Below are 22,969 nucleotides of genomic sequence, written 5' to 3' on the forward strand. Positions count from 1 at the left end.
TAGCTTTGTTTTATGAGTCTGGTGAATAGAGATTAAAGGATTCATTTTCTCACTCTGTAACACCTATGGGTGAAAGGTTGCTGTGTTTGAAGCCTTCAGGATTTTTAAATGCTTTCCCTGAACTACACTTGCTGGGAATGAGGGCATAGTTCAGGTATCAATAAGTGTAGCAGACAGTGTCACACTTTACGGTGTCAGTGATCAGAAAATCGGTGTTTAATTCTCAGTGCTGTCTATAGGGAGTTTGTATGTTCTCCCTGTGATTGTGTGGGTTTCCTCCAGGGGAGGAGGGGTGGCATTACTGGTCAGGGATACTATTACAGCTACAGAAAGGGTTGGTAATGTAGCAGGATCCTCTTTTGAGTCAATATGAGTGGAAGTCAGGAACAGGAAGGGAGCAGTTACTCTATTGCGGGTATTCTATAGGCCCCCTGGTAGCAGCAGAAATGCAGAGGAGCAGACTGGGAGGCAGATTTTGGAAAGGTGCAAAAATAACAGGGTTGTTATCATGGGTGACTTTAACTTCCCTAATATTGATTGGCACCTGATTAGTTCCAAGGGTTTAGATGGGGCAGAGTTTGTTAAGTGTGTCCAGTACGGATTACTGTCACAGTATGTGGACAGGCCGACCAGGGGGAATGCCGTACTAGATCTAGTACTAGGTAATGAACTGGGTCAGGTCACAGATCTCTCAGTGGGTGAGCATCTGGGGGACAGTGACCACCGCTCCCTGGCCTTTAGCATTATCATGGAAAAGGATAGAATCAGAGAGCACAGGAAAATTTTTAATTGGGGAAAGGCAAATTATGAGGCTATAAGGCTAGAACTTGCGGGTGTGAATTGGGATGATGTTTTTGCAGGGAAATGTACTATGGACATGTGGTCGATGTTTAGGGATCTCTTGTGGGATGTTAGGGATAAATTTGTCCCGGTGAGGAAGATAGAAAGAATGGTAGGGTGAAGGAACCATGGGTGACAAGTGAGGTGGAAAATCTAGTCAGGTGGAAGAAGGCAGCATACATGAGGTTTAGGAAGCAAGGATCAGATGGGTCTATTGAGGAATATAGGGAAGCAAGAAAGGAGCTTAAGAAGGGGCTGAGAAGAGCAAGAAGGGGGCATGAGAAGGCCTTGGCAAGTAGGGTAAAGGAAAACCCCAAGGCATTCTTCAATTATGTGAAGAAAAAAAGGATGACAGGAGTGAAGGTAGGACCGATTAGAGATAAAGGTGGGAAGATGTGCCTGGAGGCTGTGGAAGTGAGCGAGGTCCTCAATGAATACTTCTCTTCAGTATTCACCAATGAGAGGGAACTTGATGAGGGTGAGGACAATATGAGTGAGGTTGATGTTCTGGAGCATGTTGATATTAAGGGAGAGGATGTGTTGGAGTTGTTAAAATACATCAGGACAGATATTCCCCAGGATGCTCCATGAGGCGAGGGTAGAGATTGCTGAGCCTTTGGCTAGGATCTTAATGTCCTCGTTGTCCATGGGAATGGTACCAGAAGATTGGAGGGAGGCGAATGTTGTCCCCTTGTTCAAAAAAGGTAGTGGGGATAGTCCAGGTAATTATAGACCAGTGAGTCTTACGTCTGTGGTGGGAAAGCTGTTGGAAAAGATTCTTAGAGATAGGACCTATAGGCATTTAGAGAATCATGGTCTGATTAGGGACAGTCAACTTGGCTTTGTGAAGGGCAGATCGTGTCTAACAACCCTGATAGAGTTCTTTGTGGAGGTGACCAGGCATATAGATGAGGGTAGTGCAGTGGATGTGATCTATATGGATTTTAGTAAGGCATTTGACAAGGTTCCACATGGTACGCTTATTCAGAAAGTTAGAAGGCATGGGATCCAGGGAAGTTTGGCCAGGTGGATTCAGAATTGGCTTGCCTGCAGAAGGCAGAGGGTGGTGGTGGAGGGAGTACATTCAGATTGGAGGATTGTGACTAGTGGTGTCCCACAAGGATCTGTTCTGGGACCTCTACTTTTCGTGATTTTTATTAACGACCTGGATGTGGGGGTAGAAGGGTGGGTTGGCAAGTTTGCAGACGACACAAAGATTGGTGGTGTTGTAGATAGTGTAGAGGATTGTCAAAGATTGCAGAGAGACATTGATAGGATGCAGAAGTGGGCTGAGAAGTGGCAGATGGAGTTCAACCCAGAGAAGTGTGAGGTGGTACACCTTGGAAGGACAAACTCCAAGGCAGAGTACAAAGTAAATGGCAGGATACTTGATAGTGTGGAGGAACAGAGGGATCTCGGGGTACATGTCCACAGATCCCTGAAAGTTGCCTCACAGGTGGATAGGGTAGTTAAGAAAGCTTATGGGGTGTTAGCTTTCATAAGTCGGGGGACAGAGTTTAAGAGTCGCGATGTAATGATGTGGCTCTATAAAACTCTGGTTAGGCCACACTTGGAGTACTGTGTCCAGTTCTGGTCATCTCACTATAGGAAGGATGTGGAAGCATTGGAAAGGGTACAGAGGAGATTTACCAGGATGCTGCCTGGTTTAGAAAGTATGCATTATGATCAGAGATTAAGGGAGCTAGGGCTTTACTCTTTGGAGAGAAGGAGGATGAGAGGAGACATGACAGAGGTGTACAAGATATTAAGAGGAATAGATAGAGTGGATAGCCAGCGCCTCTTCCTCAGGGCACCACTGCTCAATACAAGAGGACATGGCTTTAAGGTAAGGGGTGGGAAGTTCAAGGGGGATATTAGAGGAAGATTTTTTACTCAGAGAGTGGTTGGTGCGTGGAATGCACTGCCTGAGTCAGTGGCAGAGGCAGATCCTCTAGTGAAGTTTCAGAGACTACTAGACAGGTATATGGAGGAATTGAAGGTGGGGGCTTATATGGGAGGCAGGGTTTGAGGGTCGGCACAACATTGTGGGCCGAAGGGCCTGTACTGTGCTGTACTGTTCTATGTTCTATGTACTCCAGTTATCCAAAGACATGTGGATTGGGATTAGTAAGTTGTGGGCATGATTAGTTTGTGCTGGAAGAATGGTGACACTTGCGGGCTGGTCCCCAGCACTTCCCATACACTTTCAATGTATGCGTGGCGTATAAAGCTAACCTTTAACTCCAGCATTTGTATTGCATAACACTTTTTAACACAGTGAAATATCTCAAAATTCTGTACTAGTGTGATCCAGGACAATACCCAATGCTAGGTTTTGAAGTGAAGGGTGATAGTGAGATTTTTGTTTTGACGTACAGGTGTCAGATATGATGGCCATGTTCTGTGGAGTATTCCAGAGAGGTGGATGTAAGCTTGTTGAGATAAATACGGAAGATACTTTAAACTCTCTGCAGGTCAGTTAGCATCTGTAGAGAGAATAATTGTTAGCATTTAAGGTTCTGATTTAAATATGAATTCTCCTTGTATTTCTATACATGCACTGCCTGACTGCTAAGGATTTTAGCAATTACTTTTAAAATTCCCACTATTGGAAACATCTTCTCCACATCCACGCTGTCCAGGCCATTCAATATTCAGTAGGGTTCAATGAGACACCCCCCCCTTCATTCTTTCAAACTTCAGCTAGTACAGGCCCAGAGTCATCAAACCCTCCTCACACATTAACCCTTTCATTTCTGTGATGGTTCTCATGAATGTTCTGGACCCACCCCAATGCCAGCTCATCCTTCCTTAGATATAGTGGCCCAAGCTGTTCACAATACTCCAAATGTAGTGTGGATAATGCTTTATAAAGCCTCAACTTCACACCCTGCTTTTATATTCTAGTCTTCCTCGAAACATGGATTTAAACACTTCGCCAGAATTTAAAGGTGACCCTGTTCCAACTACTTTGCTTGTAATCCACTTTGGGACACCCTGTGGTCGTGGAAGGAACTGTGTAATTGCAAGTTTGCTTAGTATGTTGTGTTTATGATTTATACTTTGGAATCCTGCTACCAGTAACATTATGAAAACACTTCAAGGTCAACTTGTATGAATGTTCTCCGACTTTTTTTTTCTGGCTTGACTAGCATATTCACTTTAGCGCTACTTTGGATACTTTGAATTCTGCAACAGTGACTCCTTCATGAAGCTCTTGCAGATGGAAATCCCCCCTTACCCCTTCTCTTCTCACCTCCCTCTGATTGCTCTCCTCCTTCTCTTTCTCCCATAGTCTGCTGTCCTCTCCGATCACATTCCTTCCTTTCCAGCCCTTTATCTCTTCCATCTCTCAGCTTCTACATTTCAGATTTTAAAAAATTGTTATCACTTTTATGACCCTGAGATTCATTTTCTTGTAGTCATTCACAGTGGAACGATGAAATACAAAAAAATCAGTGAAAACCTATATACAAACAAAAACTAACAGCAACCAATATGCAAAAGCATCCTCCTTCATCTGCCCAACTACCTTCTCCCTCACCAGGTTTCACTTGTCACCTGTCAGCTTTTGCCCCTTCCCCTCCCCCTCCCCCTACCTGATTCTGTCTCCTTTTCCCCCTTCTTTTCCAGTTCTGAAGAAGGGTATTGGTCTGAAACATCAACTCTTTGTTCACCTGACCTGAGTTCTTCCAACATTTTGTGTTTGTTACTCTGGAAATCTTTGGTTAGTAGGATACTTGCCTTTTGGTTTGGAGGTTCTTGGGGTCGAGTCCCACTATGGCAGAACATGACCACAATAATGTACTCTGACACCTGGATGTTCAAAGAATATGGCATTGTCCAAGGTGTTGCCCGTTGGTTACCTGACTTAAAGTGGTTGCTCCTGAGGCTTGGGGACCCCTGGCTGTAGGCTCTTGTTATTGGGCAGATGGCCAGCTGCAGGTTCTGAGGTGTTCATTAACTGCAATTGAAAACAGCTGCCTTGGTTTGATTAGTTGCTGCTACCTCAAGATAAGGTGCATTGCATAATTCTCTTTCAAAACAATGCTACAGCACGCTTGGGCTTCTGTTTGAGGTTGGACTACCACAAATGATGGCTGCATTATTTGATATTTCAAGTCGATGTAAAATTATTATTGAAGTATATTTAGGTTTGTAATGGACGGATGACTCTTTAGAATGGAGGTGAGAAGGAATTTCTTTAGACAGGGTGTGGTAAATCTGTGGAATTTATTGCCGCTGATACTGTGGAGGCTAGGTCATTGGGTATATTTAAAGCAGAGGTTGATAGTTCTTGATTAATACAGGTGTCAAGGGTTATGAGGAGAATGGGGTTGAGAGGGAGAATAAACCAGCCATGATGGAATGGTGGAACAGACTCCATACCCAAACAGCCTAATTCTGTTCCTATGTCTTGTGGTCTTCTGTCATCATATACTACCTTGAGATTCATTTTCTTGCAAGCATTTACAGGAAAATAAAGAGCTAAAATAGAATCAATGAAAAAAAACTATACATTAAGACTGTCAAACAAGCAATGTGCAAAAGGTGTTGCCCAAGCCTGAAATCTCACACCAGCAGGTTCAGGAACAGCTGCTGTAATGTTCTAGCCTAGATGAGCACATGGATGATGGAAAAATGGAGGGCTATATCTAAGGGAAGGCTAGATTGATCTTGGAGTAGGTTAAAAGGTTGGCACAACATCATGGGCCAAAGGGCCTGTACTGTGCTGTGCTGTTATGCTCTGTGTTCACCACTCAGTTCCAAAACAAAATCACTACCCCAGTATACTAACCCTATAAGCACTTTGCACTACATTGGACTTTTTTTTTGTCTACTTTGTGTTCTTTCTTGTAAATATTGTGTATCATTTGTTTTAACTTTTCTTTTGAGTATAGACCCACTTTCAAGGGCTTTTCATCTTTTCATCTTGAGATTTATTTTTTATTTATTATAGTATTTGTACAGTTTGTCTTTTGTACGCTGGTTGAATGCCCCAGCTGATGTGGTCTTTCACTGATTTTTATCATGGCTATTGTATGGATTTATTGAGTATGCCTTCAAGAAAATGAATCTCAGGGTTGTAAATGGTGACATATAGGTATTTTGATAAATTGACTTTGAACATTGGACTTTGAAATTTATCTGATGCTATGTGTCTGTGATACTTCTGCAAGGAAGTTTTTCATCGCACATGTACTTGCGTATATGACAAGCAGCACAATTGAACCTTTGGGCATGGGGCACAGGCAGGTGTGAGCTGTTATCTACACCTACGCATCCTGTTTCTGGAACCGTTTCACAATTTCCTTCTTGTTGCTGGAACTCCTTCCCTGTGGGAGCCCCTTCACAGGGTTTCAGAGATAAAACCCCGTAGGGCTGTTCGGGATGGGTGATTAAATTCTGGCTTTGCCTAAGGCTCTTCTAAAGCTTGAATGGGGAAAATGACTTGGTATTTCCACGATATCAAAAAATTCCCCCAAGGTGTTTACAGATGTAACGTGTTCCAAAACGGATTTTGCTATCCTGGTTACGCGAAAATCTGTAGCTGCTGGAAATCCAAAGCAACACACGCAAAATGCTGGAGGAATGCTGCAGTTGAGGCAGCGTCTGTGAAAACGAGTAAACAGTCAATGTTTCAGGCCAAGATCCATCTTCAGAAGATGACAGGACACTGACAGTCTTCTGGTCCTGATGAAGGGTCTCAGCCCGAAATGTCAACTGTTTATTCTTTTCCATAATACTGCCTGAGTCACTGAGTTCCTCCTGCATTATGTGTGTGTTGCTTTGCTCTTACAGGTAATGACTACTTTAAAATAAAAATTATGGAACACACAAACTTAAAACAAATGAGTTAATTGCAACACATACAAAATACTGGAGGAACTCAGTAGACAGGCAGTCTATGGAAAGAAATACACAGTCAACATTTCGGGCTTTCTTCCCGGACCTCCTGTCCCATGATCCTCTCGTATCCCCTTTTGCCAATCACCTGTCCAGCTCTCGGCTCTATCCCTCCCCCTCCTGTCTTCTCCTATCATTTTGCATCTCCCCCTCCCCCTCCCACTTTCAAATCCCTTACTCATTCTTCCTTCAGTTAGTCCTGACGAAGGGTCTCGGCCTGAAACGTCGACTGCGCCTCTTCCTATAGATGCTGCTTGGCCTGCTGCGTTCACCAGCAACTTTGATGTATGTTGCTTGAATTTCCAGCATCTGCAGAATTCCTGTTGTTAACATTTCGGGCTGATATGTTTCATTGGGATCGCATATCATCAGGTCCTGATGAAGGGTCTCAGCCTAAAGTGTTAACTGGTTATTCCCCTCCATAGATGCTGCCTGACCCGCTGAGTCCTTCCAGCATTTTGTATAGGCTACTTTGAATTTCCATTATCTGCAGTATCTCCTGTATGTATATGTTAATTGTAACTCTAACATCTAGAAGTTTATGATGGGTGATATTACATTCTTCTGATCACATGCAAAACAGTGGTCGTGGAACAAAAAATTGGATGTGAGAGCAAAGGATTGTCAGAGGAGTGGGTTTTGTGGAGATTGTTGAAGGGCGGAAATGAGTGAGGGGTTCAGAGAGTGGGGCGATTAAAGGACCTATTGTGCTAAAAGTTGGTGTCACGGCAGTGTAACGCTACCTCAGCACTGGCCATCCTGGTCCAATTTGTGGGTTGGGGGTTAGTAAGTTGTGTGTGTGCTGTGTTAGTACTGGAAGCATGACAACACTTACAGGCTGCCCCCAGCACATCCTTGGACTGTGTTGGTCAATGACGCAACATGATCATTTCACTGTACATGAGACAAATAAAGTCGACCTTTACAAGTTACCTGGCTTTTAAAGATTAATGGGGTATTCATGCTCTGTGCTCTGCAGAGTTTGGATTAGTGGGGACTGGGTTAAAAAAAATCAGGATGGAGAGGACATTTTAACCTGCTGCCCAGTGGTGGGTAGGTGGGAGTTTCATTTTCAGCCTCGCAGCCCGTCTCTCCACCACACATCTGTAGAAGCTTGTCAAAAGTTTCTGATGTCATGCCGAGTTCTCGCAAACTTCTAACGAAGTAGAGGCACTGCTGTGCTTTCTTTGCAATGATGCTTATATGCTGGACCCACGACAGATCCTCTGAAATGGTAACGTGAAGGAATTTAATGTTGCTGACCCTGTCCACATCTCACCCCCCAGTGAGAACCAGCTGATGGACTTCTGGTTTCCTCCTTCTGAAGTCAATGGTCAGTTCCTTGGTCTTGCTGAATTGAATAAGAAGCTGTTGCTATAGTACCACTCAGCCAGATTTTCGGCTTCCCTCCTATATGCTGATTTGTCGCTCCCTTTGATCCGGCCATTGACAGTGGTGTGGTCTGCATTGGAGCTGCTGCTTAGCCTCCCAGTCATAAGTGTAAAGCTAGCAGAGCAATGGGCTAAGCACACAGCCCTGGGGTGCACCTGTGCTGATGGAGATTGTGGAGTAGTGGCGATGGACAAACCCCACATTTCCATGCTTCATTGCACCTTAAAAGAATGCAATAAACCTCATCATGTGCAGTTAAATAACCTTTGAAAGATTAAGCATTTACTTTATTTGTCACACGTGCATCGAGATATCAAAACAAATAGTGAAATGTGTCAATTGCTTCAATCACCAACAAGGTGTGAGGGGCGGCTCACAGGTCCCGCCATAGTTCTGGCATCGAATAGCATGTCCACAACTCACTAACGCTAACCTGGGTGTCTTTCGCACGTGGGAGGAAACCAGAGCACCCAGGAGAAACCCAAGCAGTCACAGAGAGAAAGTATAAACCCCTTGCAGACATTGGTGGGAATTGAACCCCAGTCTTCCGATCTGAGCAACACACACAAAATGCTGACAGAGTTCAGCAAGTCGGGCAGCATCTATGGAGAGGAACAGTTGGCTTTTCAGGTCGAGACCCTTCATCAACAATGGAAAGGAAGGGGAGTAGAAGCCAGAATGAGAAGGTGGGAGAGAGGAGGAGGAGTATAGGTTGGCAGTGTTAGTCTCTTCTGCCACCCCCCTCCCCCCGCACCCTCATAACATGTCCCTTACTCCTTCCCTTTCTTCCATGGTCTACTATATTCTCCTATTAGATTCAACACTTAGTTCTTCCACCTATCCCTCCATAGCTTTTCACATCAAACACCCTCCTCTCATCTACCACCTGCCAGGTGTGAACTCCTTACCCTCCCCCCACCTTATCCTTGTCTCTTCCCCCTTCCCTTCCAGTCCTGAAGGGACTCAGCTAGAAACATCAACTGTTTATCCTCTCCATAAATACTCCCTGACTTGCTGTACTCCTCCAGCATTTTGTGTTTTCCGTTCAAGATTTCCAACAACTGCAGAATCTCCTGTATTGAGCACTTGGGTCATCAGCTGGAACTGAAGATTGGTGGGAGGTGAAGTACGGGGTGTCACGGTGGCGTAGCAGTTAAAGCGACACTATTACAACTTGGGGTGTCAGAGCTCTGGGTTCAATTCCCACGTCCTCTGTAAGCAGGTTCGTATGGCATGTCTCTTGCCGTGTGTGTGTGTGTGTGTGTGTGTGTGGGTGGGTATCCTCCCAGTGCTCTGGCTTCGTCCCAGTCCAACAACGTTAGTAGGTTAATTAGTCATTGTAAGTTGTCTGTGATTAGGCTAGGATTAAATCGGTGGGTTACTGAACAGTGGCTCAAAGAGCTAGAAGAGGCTATTCCGTGCTGTATTGCTAAATTTAAAAACAAAAATCATTGGTTTCTACTGGAGTGAGGCAGGCCAAATATTAAGTCAATGCTTGGACATGTTCACACCTACCAAAAGCTGGTTTAATTTACTACAGTTTATATAATCCCTAAAGAGCTCGTTCATCCACTAGGACCAGAAGCAATATCTAGTGATGAGAGGGCGATGGGACTAATCACCAATCTTTTGGTATTAGGGCACAGTGGTCACTAGGTAGATGCCCAGGAACACAAACGTCTACAGAAAGTGGTAGTCCATCACAGGTAAAGCCCTCCCCACCACTGAGCACACTTACATGGAACACTGCACGAGCAAGCTTCATCCATCATCAAGGAGCCCACGATCTAGTCTGTGCTCTTTTCTCACTACAACCGTCAAGCAGGAGGTACAGGAGCCTTATGTCCCACCCCACCGGGGTGAAGAACAGTTACAACCCTACAACCTTCAGACAGGATCCTGATAACTTCACTCACCTCAACACTGACCTGATTCCACAAACTACAGATACGAGGTCTCTACAACTCAGTATTTTAAAAATCTTTTTTATTATTTGCTTGATTTGCCTTCTTTTGTACATTAATTGTAAGTCTTTGTTTATATATAGCTTATTATAAATTCTGTAGTTTAAAAAAAATTTCTGTAAATGCCTGCAAGAAAATTAACCTCAAGGTAGTATATGGTGACACATATATACTTTGATAATACATTTATTGACTTTGAAAATCCGAGCCCAGTTCAGGACAAGATAAACTGGTTCTTCCTCTCTCCTGTCACCCTCACACCATTCTGTCTTGTGTTTATACTTCACTCTCCCACAGCTCAAGTGCTTCAGCAGGTTGGTGGAATGCCAACCCCCATCAGAAATGATAATGATGTCATCCCAGGGAATGGTGGCAACAACTCCAAAAGGTACCAGACCACAGACGAGATTCCACATACTGCGGCAAACCAGCAGGTCAGGCAGCATCTATGGAGAGGAATAAACAGTCGACATTTCGGGCCAAGACCCTTCATCAATGGATGTAATTGGGCAGCCCATCATCTTCCTCTGGTGCTTATTGAATGCCCACAAGAAAATGAATCACTGGGTTGTATATAGTGACATATATGTACTTTGATTTCTGAAGGAAGTAGTCTGAAGGAAGTAGCCGTAGAGATTGCAGAGGCATTAGCGATGATCTTTCAAAAGTCGATCGATTTTGACATGGTTCCAGAGGACTGGAAGATTGCAAATCTCACTCCACTAATTAAGAAGGGGACAAGGAAGCAAAAAGGAAATTACAGACCTGTTAGCTTGTCATCGGTGGTTGGGAAGTTGTTGGAGTGGATTGTCAAGGATGAGGTTACGGAGTACCTGGAGGCATATGACAGGATAGGCAGAACTCAGCATGGTTTCCTTAAAGGAAAATCCTGCCTGACAACCCTATTACAATCTTTTGAGAAGTAGGCTAGACAAGGGAGATACAGTGGATGTTGTATATTTGGATTTTCAGAAGGCCTTTGACAAGATGCCACACATGAGGCTACTTAACAAGATAAGAGCCCATGGAATTACGGGAAAGTTACATACGTGGATAGAGCGTTGGCTGATTGGCTGGAAACAGAGAGTGGGAATAAAGGGTTCCTATTCTGGTTAGCTGCCAGTTACCAGTGGTGTTCCACAGGGGTCTGTGTTGGGGCCACTTCTTTTTATGTTGTACATCAACGATTTGGATTATGGAATAGATGGCTTTGTGGCTAAGTTTGCTGATGATACGAAGATAGGTGGAGGGGCCGGTGGTGCTGAGGAAACAGAGAGTCTGCAGAGAGACTTGGATAGATTGGAAGAATGGGCAAAGAAGTGGCAAAGTGAAATACAATGTTGGAAAGTGTATGGTTATGCACTTCGGCAGAAGAAATAAACGGGCAGACTATTATTTAAATGGGGAGAGAATTCAAAGTTCTGAGATGCAACAGGAATTGGGAGTCCTCATGCAGGATACCCTTAAGGTTAACCTCCAGATTGAGTCGGTGGTGAAGAAGGCGAATGCAATGTTGGCATTCATTTTTGGAAGAATAGAGTATAGGAGCAGGGATGTGATGTTGAGGCTCTATAAGGCGCTGGTGAGACCTCCCTTGGAGTACTGTGGGCAGTTTTGGGCTCCTTATTTAAGAAAGGATGTGCTGATGTTGGAGAGGGTACAGAGAAGATTCACTAGAATGATTCTGGGGATGAGAGGGTTAACATATGAGGAACGTTTGTCCACTCTTGGGCTGTATTGCTTGGAGTTTAGAAGAATGAGGGGGGACCTCATAGAAACATTTCGAATGTTGAAAGGCATGGACAGAGTGGATGTGGCAAAGTTGTTTCCCATGATGGGGGAGTCTAGTACGAGAGGGCATGACTTAAGGATTGAAGAGCGCCGATTCAGAACAGAGATGCAAAGAAATATTTTTAGCCAGAGGGTGGTGAATCTGTGGAACTTGTTGCCATGGGTGGCAGTGGAGGCCAAGTCATTGGGTGTATTTAAGGCAGAGATTGATAGGTATCTGAGTAGCCAGGGCATCAAAGGTTATGGTGAGAAGGTGGGGGAGTGGGACTAAATGGGAGAATGGATCAGCTCATGAAAAAATGGCAGAGCAGACTCGATGGGCCGAATGGCCGACTTCTGCTCCTTTGTCTTATGGTCTTATTTACCTTGAAAGTTTGTTGTTCAGACGAATCATCAAAAAGAGGAAGAAAAGTGATTTTGACCAGGGAACAATTATTGGTGCCAGAAGAGATGATCTGAGAAACTGCTGATTTCATGGAATTTCACACACAACAGTCTCTAGAGTTTACAGAGAATGGTGCAAAAACAAAAAAAAACACCCAGTGCTGTGTAGATGGGCATCTCTGAACGCAGAACATGGTGAACCTTGAAATGGATGGACTCAAGCAGGAGAACACGAACAGACACTCATTGTAAAGGAAGTAGGCAGAGGCCGGAAGAAGCAGGTGTGGCCATTGGAGAAAGCAAAACTTATTCTGGGTTCTGTCTCCTTCCTTTCCTGTCCTGATGAAGGGTCTTGGTCCGATGTATTGACTGCTTATTTCCCTCCATAGGTGCTGTCTGACTGGCTGAGTACTTCTAACCTTTTGTGAGGCATTGGATCACATCCTGCCTTTCCCTATCTAGACAGACAAGCTCTCCACATTCCAGCTGGTTTTTAAATCTTGAGCAATAGGAATAAGATACTGAGCTGATTAATTTCAATACTATAGTTGGAATGATCTGAACAGTGCATAAACTGAGAATACCACCTCATTATATAAAACAAAAAAAAAGTTTAAGACTGAAAATAAATCTGATTTTGTTTCTGAAAATTTTTGAGAAGAAAATCTCCTTCATATCCTTAATACTATTTAGCCATAAAGAGAGAGTTTTAACATTTAATATATAAAAAGAATACTGTCGGTGCCTCAGGATATTTTTCCCCAGTTAAAATGTGCTTGTTAAATACAATTCTTTCTTAGCAAATCATTAATTATAACTAGTAGTTAAAGTCTTCATCACCAAATGTTTAATGGATTATCCATTTGTTTGGCCATGACTTGATAGGTCATCATGACAGTCAGAATTCTGTAAAATGGGCCCACACTATAAGCACAAGACACAACAGACCTTTAGAAAGCACTGACTTGGCCATAACTGGGGCGGGGGGAATGGTCAGTTCTAGTTAAGGGAAAAAGTGAAAAACTTGGAGATAAAGCCTCCTTTAGTACAGAGATGAGGAGGAATTTCTTTAGCCAGAGGGTGGTGAATCTGTGGAGGCCAGGTCATTGGGTTTATTTAAAATGAAGGTTGATAGGTTCTTGGTTTAGTAAGGGTGTTAAAGGTTACAGGGAGAAGGCAGGAGAATGGGGTTGAGAGGGATAATAGATTGGACTTGGTGGAACAACAGAGCAGTCTTGATGGGCCGAATGTCATAATTCTACTCCTATGTCTTACAGTCTTCTCAGTGATTCCAGTTCTGTGGAACGTAAAACAGCGCAAGCTCTTCAAGCCACAGTGTTAGCCTCCCAATAACCATCCCTATCTGCATCAAGACCACTACCACGTCACCCAACTGATTCCATTCTCCCATTACTGAACCCCTTTCTTCCTGACAGCTGTTACACCCAAACAGGCTAACACACTCCAGTACATGAGTTCCTGCAGACACTGGAAATCCAGCGTAACCCCCACACAAGAATGCTGGAGGAACTCAGCAAGTCAGGCAGCATCTATAGAAGGGAAATAAACAGTCAAGGTTTTGGTCCGATTGAAGGATCTCATCCCAAAACATTGACTGTTTATTCCCCTCTAGATGCTGCCTGACTTGCCAAGTTCCTCCAGGCAAGGGCCCATCTCTCCATCTAAAATGCACACCGGGTTGGGTTTTCTTACTGTGCTATAATAAGCAAATTGACGGTTGCATGTTCTTTTTTTTTTATTTCTTTTAATTTTATTTTCTAAGATTTTAAATTTTTCTTTCTCTTTAAATCTTTTTATTGAGTAAGTATACAAAAAAGGTAAGCCATATAAACATTAATACAATGTTAAAGTATAATAAAATTCCAAAAGATAACAATACCAAAAAGAAAATACTACAAACAATGTAATTTAAGCATAAGAAACCAAGATAACATAATAGTATACTAGATTTTATATATATCAATGGAAAAAAAGAAAAAAAAACCCCCCAAAAAAACCCACCGTGCAACTAACTAAAAGCAAAGCAAAGCAATGGGCTAACTTGAAACCAAACAGAGTTAAACTTAAAATCACGTCCTCAATCCCGACCTCCATTAAAACAGTGAAAAAAAAACAAGAAGGGTAAATATTACATTAAATGAAAATATCGAATAAAAGGTCCCCAAATCTGTTCAAATTTAAATGAAGAATCATAAAGGTTACTTCTAATTTTCTCCAGATTCAAACATAAAATCGTCTGAGAAAACCAAAAAAAGGTAGTTGGAGCATTAAGCTCTTTCCAATGTTGTAAAATACATCTTTTCGCCATTAAAGTAAGAAATGCAATCATTCTACGGGCTGAAGGGGAAAGATTACTAGAAATTTTAGGTAGTCCAAAGATAGCAGTAATAGGGTGAGGAGAGATATCTATATTTAATACCTTAGAAATAATATTGAAAATATCTCTCCAAAAAGTTTCCAAAGTAGGGCAAGACCAAAACATATGAGTTAAAGAGGCTATCTGCCCCGAACATCTATCACAGAAAGGATTAATATACGAGTAAAAACGCGCTAACTTATCTTTGGACATATGTGCTTTATGCACCACTTTAAATTGAATTAGGGAATGTTTAGCACAAATAGAGGAAGTATTAACTAATTGTAAAATCTGCCCCCAATCATCCACAGAAATGGTAAGCCCCAATTCCTGTTCCCAATCTACCCTAATCTTATCAAATGGAGCTTTCCTGAGTTTCATAATAATATTATAAATCATAGCCGATGCACCTTTCTGACATGGATTAAGGTTAATTATCGAATCTAAAATATATATAGGAGGAAGCATTGGAAAGGAAGGAAGTATAGTATTTAGAAAATTTCTAACTTGTAAATATCTAAAAAAATGTATTCTTGATAGGTTATATTTATTAGATAATTGTTCAAAAGACATAAGGGAACCATCTAAAAATAAATCCAAAAACCGTAAAATACCCTTAGTCTTCCAAGTTTGAAAAGCGCGATCCGTAAAAGAGGGAGGAAAAAATATGTTACCTAAAATAGGAATCGCTAACCCGAATTGATTAAGATCAAAAAATTTTCTGAATTGAAACCAAATACGCAAAGCATATTTAACGATCGGGTTAGAGACCTGCTTAAGACGTTTCGAATCAAAAGGAAGAGATGAACCTAAAATAGAACCAAGTGTATAACCCTGAACAGATTGTAATTCCAATGCTACCCATTTAGGAATAGATAGTATATCCCGGTCAAGTAACCAAAATTTCATATGTCGAATATTAATAGCCCAATAATAAAATCTAAAGTTAGGTAATGCTAAACCTCCATCTCTCTTAGCTTTCTGTAAATGTATTTTACCCAGTCTCGGATTCTTATTCTGCCAAATAAATGAAGAAATTTTAGAGTCGACTTTATCAAAAAAAGATTTAGGAACGAAAATTGGTAATGCCTGAAACACAAGGTTGCATGTTCTAAGGTATTCATCCGTTGCTGATTTTAAAAACTACTGATTGGTTGTCATTACCTTTGAGAAGCTGCTGAAACTGCATCACTGAACTGTTCCCACAGCCTATGGACTCACTTTCAAGGACTACTCGTCTCATGTTCTTAATATTTATTGCTTGTTTGTTTGTTATTATTATTTCTTTCCTTTTGTATTTGCACAGTTTGCTCTATACTAGTTATCTGTCCATCCTGTAGGGTGTGGTCTTCATTGATTCTGTTGTGTTTCTTGTATTTACTGAATGTCCACAAGAAAATTAATTTCAGGGTTGTATATGGTTAGAATCACTTTATATGTTCAACCGTGATTTGTAAAATAGATCTGTGTAGCAATTGGATTCAAAGATTTCTGTTGTTCAAAAATTGGAGAGCCATGTGTTGGTGTAAGAATGAAAGATGTTCTTTTTACCTTGAAATCAGTGTTCCATCATTTAAAAAAAAGATAATTTTGTCATGTTTACGTAGAACATTCCGTCAAATGTGTCATTTGTGTCAAATCAAATCAGTGAGGATTGTGGTGCCCATAAGTGTCGCTATGCTTCTGGCACCAGCACAGCGTGCCTACAAGATAACCCTAACCATACGTCTTTGGAATGTGGGAGGAAATCCAGAGCACGGGGAGAACTGACACGCTCTCTGTCCCTTCCTCTGTTGTTGTATCTCCCTTTGACCCAAATTTGATAGGTAATTGGCAATTATTCTTGAATTAAAATTGAATTAACAGTCTAGGTACGCAGCTGACTTGCATCCAACTGGGAACTGCTATTCTCCCTGCCCACTTTTCTCCTTTTACAACCGCATCTGTTGCCATGGCAGCTTGTGGTACGAGGGAAGGTGTGATACTCCCTCTCTCCCAACCCTTCTCCATTTGTCTCTGTGTTTTGTGTGTGTGTCTCAAGTATAACCTGCAGGAGCATGGAGAGGAACAAAAAGATTTTAAACACATTTTGAAGTGTGTGAGAAGACACGTTCAGGTCACCGTACATCGACTGCTTCAGAAATTCAGCTGAATTTAAAACGTAGAACATAAACAGTACAGGCCCCATGACCCACGATACTTGAACTTTAACCTGCTCTAAGATTACTCTAACCCTTCTCTCCATTTTTCTATTGTTCATGTGCCTAATTGAGTCTGTTAAGTGTCCCTGATGTATTTGCTTCTAACGCCACCCCAGTAATGTGTACTCTGTGTTTAAAATAAAACCTATCTCTGGCATCTCTTCCCCTCCCCCCCGCCCCCCAAACCAATGACCTTAATGTTAGATCCCCCTGGTATTAGTCATTTCTGCCTTGTCTGGCAATTTGCTCAATCTGTGCCTCTTATCATCTTGCTCACAATACGTGAGCTGATTTCAGCAGCAGCCTAACATGAGAGTTAGGGTGGGGGTGATGGGGGACAGTTCTCTCCCTTAACCGTTCTCATGGTATTAGTTTACTCCTGGGCCTTGCCCCTAACTGAGGCTACCTGGTGTGGCACTTGGCTATTTAATGCATGGCTGGCTATTACCAGCTGCCCCACACAGCAGTGTAGTTGCCATGGAGATTTGCCAGAGGGGACGGGTATGGGGCAATGATTGTCTGGCATTATCCCTGCGGAAAATCCAAATTAACGCTCTGAGTGCTGTGTGGTTTGTACTGATAGTGTAAGGTGTGGGTCTGCAGTTGATGAATGTAGACAGTACACAGTCTATCCGTCATGTCTACTGTCCTAACGCATAAATAAGACAATTATCTTTATTTTTCAGCCATTGACTACAGCTTCACCTGCTGTACAGTATGTGTGAAGCAGCTTGCCAAGGTTACAGGGAGCTTGCAGTGATGTGGCACTCCTTTATGTATTTTTTTTCCAAAAAATGAAAAACATCCCCAGGCTTTTTTGTATTGGACTGTTGCACCTGACCACACAGCCCAACCAGTGTTAATAACCTCAACTTTGAACTGATTCCACAAACTATGGACTCACTTTCAAAGACTCTACAATTTGCATTCTGTTTTATTTATTTATTTTTGTATTTGTACAGCTTGTCTTTTGCATATTTTTATTGACAGTGCAACGCACGTAAAATGCTGGAGAAATTCAGCAGGTCAGGCAGTATCTATCGATGGAAGTAAACAGTTGATGTTTTAGGCCATGACCCTTTATCAGGACTGGAGGGAGATAGATGAAGCCATGTGAGGGGGAAGGTGGGTGGGGGAGGGGTGGTGAGAAGCTAGGAGGTGATGGGTGGGAAAGGTAAAGAGCTGAAGAAGAAGGAATTTGATAGGAGAGGAGAGTGGACCACAGCAGAAAAGGGAGGAGGACAGGGCACCAGTGAGAGGCGATAGACAGCTGAGATTGCTTGTTAGTTCTTGTGTTCATTGGTTCTTTTGTAACTTTGTTCTACTGTGAATGCCTGCAAGGAAATGAATCTCTTGGTAAAATGATGACACTTGCATACTTTGCTCATAAATTTACTGTGAACTTTAAACTCTTGCCCTGAGTCTTGTGAGGTAATGGGGCAAGTTATCATAGGTCTTGTCACAGTAACATCTTGCAGAGGGATATCAAAAGGTGGGGAGGTTTGCGATTTCACACTTTTTTTTGATCTAACCCAGAAGATTAAGGCACAGGGGACTCAGAGATTTGTATTCACAGTTGGCTTTGCCACAGAAATCAAAGAAGTGATGATTTTGGTTTCAAAAAATATAATTATTTATAAATAATGCTTTTAGTTGCATGTCACATCCTGACCATCACACCACAGCAAATTAGAAACTTGTATATTTTTATTTAGTGATACAGCATGGAGTTGACCATTCAAGCCGCTTCACCTCAGCAAATCATAACCCTGTTTTCACCCTGACCTAATCACGGGAAATTTACAATGACCAATCAACCCATCTGGTACACCTTTGGACCATGAGAGGAAACCAGAGCACCAGAGGGCAACCCACACATTCCACGGAGAGGATGTATGGAGGTTCCTTACAAAATGGCACCAGAATTGAACGTGGATTCCCGAATGCCCAAAGCTGTAATATAGTCAGGCTAACAGCTACGCTACTCTGGTAGCCATTCAAGTTTATTTGTCACATGTATATTGAAACCCGCAGCAAACCTGAAGTGTGTTATTTACATTAACAATGATCACAAACCAAGGATGTCCTGCATGTGTCACCATATATTCCGGCGCTGACATTGCATACCATAATACTTGGTAGAACACAGCAACAAAAAAGAAAACGAGCCCTGTTCCTTCCTCCCTCTGTGTACTTACACTGCCCTTTAACCTCTAATGCATAGAAAAGTATCTAGTGAATAAAATTAATCCTTGAATTGGTTTATTATTGTCACATGCCATGTACTGAGATACAATGGAAATACTTGCTTTGCATATAGTCAGGACGTATCAATTCCTGACAGTGGACTGGGGTAATGCAACGTAAACCAACAAGACAATGCAGAACAAAGTTCAGCAGTACAGAGAGTACAATGCGTGCAGACAGTAAGGTGCAAAGTCACAAAGAGATAGACTGAGGTCTAGAGTCCATGTGGTGGTGATGGAGTGTTATTTTGACTGGAGGTATGTGACCAATGACATTCCATTAGGATCAGTGATGGGCCTCTGTTATTTGTGATATATTCAAATGACTTTGAGAAATTTAGCAGGTTAAAAAATAATTGTCTCCTGGGGTTGAATGTTAATGTGTGTCCTGTAATCATTGAGTCATTAACCTGAAATTTCTACTGACTGGGCACAGAGAGAGGAATTTGGCCCTGCCAGCACCTGTCTTCCATTGTTTTGGAACAACAAGGGGTAGGATGTAAGCCTATGTTTTGGCTTAAATAAAACCAGAAAATTGGTCCTTACGTTAATCTTTCAGACTCATGGGACAGATGACAGTTTGCTCCCAGTTTGGAGCAAGTGACATTACAAGGTTTTAATGTCTCCTGAGAGGTCTAACTTTGTAAATAGCTGGGTTAGTGTAGGAGTTGGTGTCTGTTGGTGGAGGATCCCCATCTGTTGAGCTGATTGACTGGGTTGGATGAACATACGGAGAATTCCCTTTCCTCTGGAGACCATTCCCATTGTTGTGTAAACACACAAACAACTGGAATGCTTGGGATTTGCCCTGATGAGGGTCACAGCCCGAAACATCGACTGTTTGTTCCTTTTCGTGGATGCTACCTGACCTGCTGAGTTCCTCCAGCATTTTATGTGTTACTCGGGATTTGTGGAGTCAATTTCTCACCCATTTGGCCCATCACATCTGCTTTGCAAACGTTGCTATTACATCTGCCCTTACCACCCTCTGCACTCCAAGAAACTTCTGTTTACTTCTGCATCCTCCTATTTACTGTCTCCTTTTCTCTTGCATTGGACCTCCTGACGTTCAGCACCTCACATTGGTCCAGGTTAAATTCCATCCACCGTTTTTCTCTGCCCACATTTCAGACTGATTTGATATCCTTTAACAACTTTCCTCACCATCCATAACTCTGTCAATATCTGTATCATCTTCAGAGCTGCTCATTAGCCCACGTACATCTCCATCTTACAAACACACTCAACATTTCAGGAACAGTTTCTTCTCCTCTGCCATCAGATTTCCGAGTGTACAATGGACCCATGAACAATATCTCAATATGTTTGCTCTCTTTTGCACTATTTATATATTTTTAATATATCTATTTCTAATTGTAATTTATAGTGATATTATGTATTGCGATGTATTACTGCTGCAAAACAACAAATTTCATGATGCATGTTGGTGATAATAAACCTTTTGATTCTCTTTCTTTTTAAATCTTTTTATTGAATTAGTACACACAAGGTAAAACATATAGCAACCAATACATCGTTATGATATAGATATACAAGAAATATTAATACAAAAAAAAACAATGAAAACAATATGGGTTAGTTATAAAATAACAAGGTAATATAGTTGTTTACTAGTTTTCCATATATATAACAGTAAGGAGAGAAAAAAAACCCCGAAGAAAAAACCCCCAAAAAACTACCGTGCCCCTAAGCTACAAAGCAAAGCGATGGGCTAGCTAGGTAAATAGTAGACTTAAATAGATTAAACAATCACATCGTCAAACCCGACCTCCACTAATAGCAGATAAAATCCACGAAGGGAGTATGTATATGATCAGAGAGAAAACAAATAGTTACATTAAATGAAAATACTGAATAAAAGATCTCCAGGTCTGTTCAAATTTAACTGAAGTATCATAAAGATTACTTATGATTTTTTCCAAATTTAGACACAGAATCGTTTCAGAGAACCAGAAAAATGTCGTTGAGGTGTTAATCTCCTTCCAATGTTGTAAAATACACCTTTTCGCCATTAAAGTAAGAAATGCAATCATTCTATGCGCTGAGGGGGATAAATTACTGGAAGTTTTAGGTAATCTAAAGGTAACAGTAATAGGATGGGGAAAACCTTCTGCTTCTGAGAGGTCCCAGCACTGGTCGCTGTGGAACACTACTGGTCTTGGATCTCCAGTCCGAATAACCCCTCGCCACCACTTCCCTATTTTATGAGCAAGAAATTCTGAATCTACAATACCAAGGGACTATGGATCCCATGCATCTTAGTCTTTTGGATACCTACCATAGGGATCTGGTCAAATGCCATACAAAAAGTTTTTATTAAAGATTAGCTTTATTTATCACATGTCTATTGAAACATACGGTTAAGTGGATCATTTGCATCAAATCAATTCAGCGAGGACTGTGCTGAGCAGCCTGCTGGTGTTGTCACACTTCCAGTGCCACCTCACCATGCCCACAACTCACTCATCTCCTAACCCATACAATACATCCTAGGAATGTGGGAGGAAACCGAGCACCGGAGGAATCTCATGCAGTCATGGGAGAACAAACTCCTTACAGATAGTGGCAGGAATTGAACCCATAAGTAAAGTATTTGCCAAGGTGCCCTTATGGTAGGCTGATCTAAAACAAGGGTTACCAACCTTTTTCATGCCATGTACCCCTACCATTAACTGAGGGGTCTGTGGACCTCGGGCTGGGAACCCCTGATCTAGACGATTAAGGTTGCCAAAGGATATCAACGGCATTGTAAAGTGTCGCACTAGCCATGACATTATCCACACCCTACCCTCATCAATCACCTCCTCAAAAAAAATGTTAAATTTGTAAGACACAACTTCCCCCTCAGAAAGCTCTGCAGACAATTCTTAATAACTCCATGCTTTCCAACTGTCCCTAAGAATCTTCTCCAACAATTTCCTTCCGCTGATAGAAGGCTCGCCAGCCAATAATTCTGTTGTTGCACAATGGAGGCTGGTGACTGAGTGGAGAGTGAGTATGGGAAATTTCTCTCCTTTCTCTCCCTTGTTCACCCAGCCCCTCCCTTTCCCTCTTCAAGTTTAACAATACACAGATGGTGATCTCCGCAAAAAAAAACCAAATCCCCTGACTGCTGGCGAATTTTTGTGATGTGTTTATGTTAAAATAACCTTGTACATCTGTCTCATTATGATGTTGATTATTGGAGATGATTAATAAATTATGTTGAGACTAGCCTGAAGTCTTTAATGAGGGAAGCTGTATAAATAAAATAATACTGGCTTGGTGTAGTAATTGTACGATTCAGCCTCTGATTCAATACCGGGACTTGTGGAGCAGAGATGGACTAATCCCCAAACCCTGGGAGTCTGTGCCTCTCTCTGCATCTGGACCCTTGACATCCTGACCAACATCTATCTGTAAGGATAGGCAGCAACACCCTACTCGCTGTATAGTCACGACTGCATGGTCAGATTCTGTTCTAACTCTATCCACAAGTTTGCAGATCATAACACCAGCGTGGACCGTATCTCAAATAATGAGTCTGAATACAGGAAGGACATAGACAGCTTCGTAACATAGTGTCATAACAATAATCTGTGCCTTAATGGCAGTCAGCAAAACAAAAACATTAGGATGGGTGTTGGCTGTGGTGTGGTGTGCACATGCTCTGTCTACATCAATGGTGTTGAGGTTAAGAACTTCAAGTTCCTAGGTGCGAATATCAGAAATCGCCTGTCCTGGTCCAACTACAGAGCTAAGAAAGCTCACCAACACCTCTACTTCCTCTGGAGCCTCAAGAAGTTACTCTTACTAATTTTTATTGACACTTCATAGAAAACATTCCATCCAGATGCATAATGGTAA

General features: G+C 42.0%; 1 protein-coding gene across 3 annotated transcripts in view; it reads left to right on the plus strand.

Moving 5' to 3' along the window:
- The window catches only part of camsap3 (calmodulin regulated spectrin-associated protein family, member 3), a 245,721-nt gene that overhangs the window by 35,090 nt on the left and 187,662 nt on the right, over positions 1 to 22,969 (plus strand). The window lies entirely within an intron of this gene.

This window comes from Mobula hypostoma, chromosome 29 (assembly GCF_963921235.1).
Source record: "Mobula hypostoma chromosome 29, sMobHyp1.1, whole genome shotgun sequence".
Lineage (NCBI taxonomy): Eukaryota > Metazoa > Chordata > Chondrichthyes > Myliobatiformes > Myliobatidae > Mobula > Mobula hypostoma.